The sequence below is a fragment of the Brachypodium distachyon genome, chromosome 2 (assembly GCF_000005505.3).
Source record: "Brachypodium distachyon strain Bd21 chromosome 2, Brachypodium_distachyon_v3.0, whole genome shotgun sequence".
Lineage (NCBI taxonomy): Eukaryota > Viridiplantae > Streptophyta > Magnoliopsida > Poales > Poaceae > Brachypodium > Brachypodium distachyon.
This window is the reverse complement of record NC_016132.3, coordinates 28,205,767-28,211,984: the sequence shown is the minus strand read 5'-3', so window position 1 is coordinate 28,211,984 and position 6,218 is coordinate 28,205,767. Positions and strand designations below refer to the sequence as shown.

At 43.6% G+C, this 6,218-nt stretch overlaps 1 long non-coding RNA gene across 2 annotated transcripts; it reads right to left on the bottom strand.

The window, feature by feature from the left end:
• Positions 1-1,367: 1,367 nt before the first annotated feature.
• LOC104582706 lies at positions 1,368-4,976 on the bottom strand. 2 transcript variants are annotated; one of them, XR_001406488.2, is made up of 2 exons: positions 4,241-4,976; positions 1,368-3,964 (listed from the first exon to the last, which is right to left on the bottom strand). It is a non-coding gene; the product is annotated as an uncharacterized LOC104582706 (long non-coding RNA). The 2 variants fall into 2 exon arrangements; XR_001406487.2 differs by having other exon boundaries at positions 4,283-4,971.
• Positions 4,977-6,218: the final 1,242 nt, after the last annotated feature.

Sequence of the window (6,218 nt, the reverse complement as noted above, 5' to 3'; positions counted from 1 at the left end):
CAGCCGACGACATTACGAGGTGGTGTGGCGGCGGAAGGAAGGGCCTGTTTGCTTTTGAGCCAATGTTAGCCTTAACAATAATTTGGCACGCCCATGTCTTTTGGCTGCTGTTTGGTTTGCCCCGCTCCGCCTGGGCCTGCTCGTGCAAATTTTGCCGATGCGTTGGAGTTGAGGGCGATGAAATTCTTCGCCCGGGAATTGGCCGCCAAATGCCTCGTTCGCTCCTCTCTTTCTTTTATAATTTCTATTCTCTCTGAGTAACTGACATGCATCAGGAAAAAAGGTTAAAAAAGTACGGATCAGGAAAAAGGTACTACTCGTACTTACTTGCGCGATGGACATGCATCACCTTATTAGCAGGAATACTACTTATTGTTATCTTGTTAGCAAGAAATGATGAAGCAAGAAAATTTTGGAGACACGTAGAATTTCGAAATGATGATGATCATTTCGTGATGACAAGACACGTTAAAATCCGTTTTAGCTTACCACACAGAGGCCCCATTTTGATCAAACTGAACTTAGGTCCTTGAAAGTTTGATAACTAAATTAGCTGCAAACCAAACAGAGGCCCCATTTTGCCAAAAACTATTGGTAGCTAATATGGTTGTAATCCAAACAACTACAACACACCAAAATTTTGGTCATGCCAAAAATTTGGTAGGGCTAGTTGAGGCTCAAAGCAAACAGGCTCGAAATGTCGTCAGCAGCGGCAGGAAAGGGTGCGTCTGCCATAGAAAATAGAGGTTTTCCTTCGAGTATGGCGCGGCCGTGGCTGCGGCCGGAGATGGCGAGAACGGCTATGTGAGACAGAAGAACGAAGAAGAGGCAGAGTCGAATATCCTGGCAGATTAGTTGGGGGAAATAAAGATGGGCCCAAAAAAAGAGTAGCCGTTCAATCGTAGATGTAGGATGGGAAGCACGGATGGGAACAAACTAGGGGTACAGGCAAGCCGCGTCCCTGAGCTTGAGCTTCCTTCGTTTCTTTATTTTCGTTTTTTAGTTAGAAATTTTCATGCACTCGTATTTTCGAAATAAAGAGCAAAAATACCGCACGACGCTTTGCTGTAGAAAGAATGAAAACTACATAAGCACTTTAAAATAATAATCACTTCTTTTCACAATACATAATATATATATTAGGTATCATTAAACTTTGCTACTCCTTCTGACCCATATTATTTGTCGCAGATTTAGTATGGGTTAGAGGGAGTAGATTCTTCTATGATTAAACTTCAAAAATTGACTTGGCACAAGAATAGGATCCATGTGCTTGGTTCGCGTGTTGAGAAGCCATGTAGACGGGTCCCACGTACTTTTTGTAAAACTAGTTAAGTGCCCGTGCGTTGCTACAGTACAACAATAGATTGTGGAGACATCAAAATTATTGCTGCTAATGGAAAAACTAATATCATGTCTCATTTGCTTCAGTTCATGAATACAAGCGTTGGGTGCAATGCCCGTGTGATTTTCGATTGTATCTCTCCAACGAGCCCCATGCAACCTCCGGCGCGTTCTACAACACACCTCCAACCTTTTAAAAAAACTACAACACACACCCAACCTACAATAGAGCGTCAACTTCAACTGCAATGTCTTCAGCATTACATAGTGATGATTCCCTCCTCCGGTTTGTCCTTCACTCTTCCTGAGACCAACCCCCTTGACTGCACATGTCCAAGCATTTTGAACCAAAGTTGTTCACAAGATTAAACAAGTGATAGTTAAAACCATTTTAAGACACAATGATAACAAACTTTATTATAAATTAAAGCATACTAATTGTCGATCTTCAGTTATTAAATAGGCACGAGGAAGTTTGCGAATATCAGATGCAAACCCCGTTTAGTAGATTTTCTATATTCAAGCAGCTGACTGAGTTCACCTAAATTTAAAGTCATGCCCAAATGGTACAGGACACCTAAGTACTTCTTATTCAACTGATCTCCGAAGAGCATAAACAAAAAATTGGAGGACTTCTGAACTTCTATTTGTACACTACTATCGAAGGCAATGTTGACTTGTGTGCGGTAAATTTTGAAATCAAAACCGCACTTCGTTATCAGCCATGGATCTCCCAAACCAAGTAACAGGACTAAATATCCATATTGAGTTTAGGCTAGAAGCACACATCATCTCTTGGTTGTATCCTGCTCACCTTAGTACAAAACTACAGATCACCGATACACTGGAAAAACATAGGTGGCTGTTGACAGATTCAGGTTATGAACAGAATTCCAGACATCACAAGTTGGTCATGAATTTTTCTATCCCTCATCATTAGATCCATAGTTAGTTTGGAACCGGAATAGACCATTTACACACCACGAGCAATACATGTTAGGTGCAGAAGCATACCTTCAGGCAGCAACGAATAGCTTTGCCACCACCAGGTGGGAACAATCCAAAAAAAGAAGACAGTCTATATTCTGAAATAAGGGGAAAATACTCATGTAGAGTCCACCAAATTAGGCAAGAGGTTAGCCGGTAGTGGACAAAAGGATAGAAAGAATGCTCTTTCAATAAAAAGCAAATTAGCATCCAAATAAAAGATTAACTGGTTTGTGTATGATTAATCAAACATACCTTTGTTAAAACAGGACACAACTCTATTATTTATTGTCCCAAGTTTAGAAGCATGGCATTATATCACAAATTCTAAAAATCTATTTGGGAAATCTGTATGCATGTCTTCGGTTCATTTGGGGGTGGAGTGGTCAGCACTCAGCACAATTATAATACTTGCTGGTCCGTTAATTTGCAGAAAAAAAAAGCTCACACAATTTGGACTTGCTGTACTAAGAATAAAATGTGGCACCACAATTGATTTTAACCCTTGAAACCTTGTTTATGTACTATACACATCTTTTGCAGCACATAGATGCTTAAGAGTATGGCCACTAACAATCTGATGGGTCCACCTATAAATAGGTTTGTCTGCAGCCTCTTCTACTTTGGCAAGGAGGTAAAATCCTGGAATGATCTTGGAAAATCAGAATAAAACAAATACATATTGCTGACGTATGACGTATTAATTACGCTAAGAAGAAATGCATCTGCATGGCTCATTCTTATAGCAGCTTCAACAAAGGCGAACAACCAAAAACCAGCAGTAAATATATTTGTTTATATTAATTGGACTGCTGACTGCTGTATGAATTTTCAGAGAACAACAGACATGATTGAGGGAACAGAATCATTTTGGCACTGGTCAATTGTATTGAGATAATAACTAAATAAGGGGACGGTAAAACTTGTCATGAATTTCCTATGAATTTTCAGCTAATGACTGATGTTCAGGAGGGTAAATCACAGCAAATATCAAACTACAGAACTGCAAGGTCGTAGATAGTATCAGTTCTCTAAAGATTGAAGGTTCGACATGGGCAATTTATAGGTGCTTGCTAAAAAGATAGTAAGACATTCACGGACCGAGTAAACTTAATGTCCCAGAAGTTCAAAATTCTGGAAAAAAAAAGAATCATATGAGAAATGTTCAGTTAAATCCTTCTCACTTGGACTGGCAAAATCTTTCAACTGTGTAGATTACAGAAATATTAAATGATATGACTGGATATCAAAGTATTTCCAAAATAGCATAGATCTGTGCATTTACAGAAATATTATAATAATAACTTTGCATGTTGACGTATAAGATGTCAAAACTGACTCCTTCTTAGGTTAGGAGGGGGTGATTGCTAAGAGAGGTGTAGCCATGTAGGATACCGGATAACCAGGACAACTTGGCACCTAGAACACATATGATTAGTTCGCTATACAATTACCACTGAACATAGAAGTCAATACTTATTTGGTCATTCTGTGTGCATATAGCCATGTTCACAGTCATGGGAAACAAATGCAGACCGCAAGGGCAGCGATACTCACCTGGCATACAACTCACAGAGATCTCCTTTGAACTTTGAAGGCTGCATCTTGTGTACTAACTACTATAAGTCCACACCTAAGATAAAATAAAAGGATAAGAGAGTCGGAAATGCATCCAATTCTCCAGTGCACAGTTTTAACAGGTGTGATTATTCGGGCTGCATCACCATAACAAAATATTTACTCCCTCCGTTCCATAAAAATTGGCACGGGTTTGGACCAGAGCTAGTTCAAAACCGTCTTTATGGGACGGAGGGAGTACCATCTTTTACTGAGAAAGCATACACCAGAAATTTGCTAGCACCAAACGACAAATTAGAGTTCCAAGTAAATAACCGGAAACGATGCAAACCTGAAACGAACGCATCAACTATACAGGGCAATCCAAACTCACTTGCTTGCGATGGCCTCCACCTCGCTGACGCTTGTCTGCAGCTTGGTGGGGTCGTCGCAGCCGGCGACGTAGTTGTGCAGCCCCCGCGACGCTGGCTGCCCCGAGCATGGCCGGGCCCGCGACCGCCCGGCAGCTGCCGCCTACCGCCTAGGCGGAGGGCAATGCCGTAGCCAGCCGCCACGGGGGCCGCAGCGACTGCGAGCGGCAACGACCCCACGAACTATATATACAGGCCAATCCTTTGTTCCTTCCCGTGCCGTTGTGCTCCACCAGCACCGTCGCGTCCCCGCGCCACCACCGCCTACTGGATCTTCCCCATCTCTCGCTCCCTCCTCCGATCCGGAATTGTTCGTCCCTTTCCATGACCCACGCCGCCGCTGCTCTGACAAGAATTGGGGGTTGGAACCGCTGGCTCGGCGCCCACACGGGGGAGATGTGAATTTTGGGGAATCGGGGGATCGGGGGGCTTGGAACCGCTCGAGGAAATTTTGGAGGTGGAGGAGGAGGGGCGATGCGGGTTTGGGTGGAGAGGGCTGGAGCCGCTGGACCGTCGCAGGCGTCAAGCAGAACAACGCGTGCGTGGAGAGGACGCGGGGGTTGAGGACGTACGAGGGACGCAACCAGCAAGCCTCAGACATTCCAGACTATCCAGACACACAGGCCCGGCCCTGGGGTGTTGCAGGCGGTGCCCCCGCACTCGGCCTCAAATTTTCGGAGGCCCCTAACCCTAGGCCTGGGTATTCATAATTGGCTGGCGCAAGACTCTTTCTAACTTCCAATTCCATCCATGATCGTCCCGAGTGGCCGGTTGAGTCCTGATCGCCCAATTCCAGATTCGCTGGCGCTGCTGTACTTGAGACTGACGATCGTTTCCAATTCCATATCGCTGGCGCCGCTGTCCACGAGATTGTCTTGAATGGCCCTGCCCTGAGATCCCGCCTGATCGCCACGACGCCGCGGCCGCTCTCAGTAGTCAGTTCTGGCCTGCCGCCCACGCTGCGCCCGCGGTTTCACCTCTTCCCAAGCTAGTTCTGCTGCTGCCTGCTACATCGCCTCCCTTGATTGGCTAGGCTGCATCGCCAGACAACGGAATTACGGGACCGACAAGTGTGAGCATCTATCTTATACAGCCATCTTCAGTCTTTAATTCTTTAACTAGTTTTCAATTTGTGAATTTATCTAGTCTGTTAATTTTGAGAACTACGAAGAATGCTATCCTAATTCTTCTATTACTTATCAGAATCTTATGGCTATGGCATTAGCTGAAAGAAATTTTTCAGAGTTAAAACTGTTGAAGGAATATTTAAGGTCTACAATGTCTCAAAAGATGTTAAATGGTATGGTAACTTTATGCATTGAAAAGAAATTGGTGGACGAGATTGAGATTGTGACTCGTAAAATGTAACTTTGATTCGTTGCTAGAATTTTTTAAAGATAATATGTATAAACTTTTTGATTCATTGTTAGTTTTGTAGGTAATTTTTATATATATATATATACATCAGTTAGCGTTATTAAGGCCCCAAATCCTAGTTTTGCACCGGGTCCTTGAAATCTCAGGTCCGGGACTGCAGACACAGGGGCTTCCCCTACTGCTCAACTGGAACAACAGGTGCAAGCTCAAGTTACCAGTCAGGCACCTGTGACAGAACAAACATCCAATTCTCAGGGCCCTTCATGATGCAGTTACAAAAAGATGTTCAACAAAACCCAACACAGACAGGAGAAAAGGCTTCACAAAAAACAACCCAGCTTCGACAGCAGAAGACAGGGCAACGTGCAGCTAATAGATACAACAGACAGAAGAATGCTGAAGCAGAGCAGATCCAACCTATGGATCCCAAGTACAGAGACCTCATTTGTTACAATTGTGGTGGTCCTAGGCATTATGTAGTCAACTGTGTGCAACCTAAGGTCTGTTTCATATGTAATATGG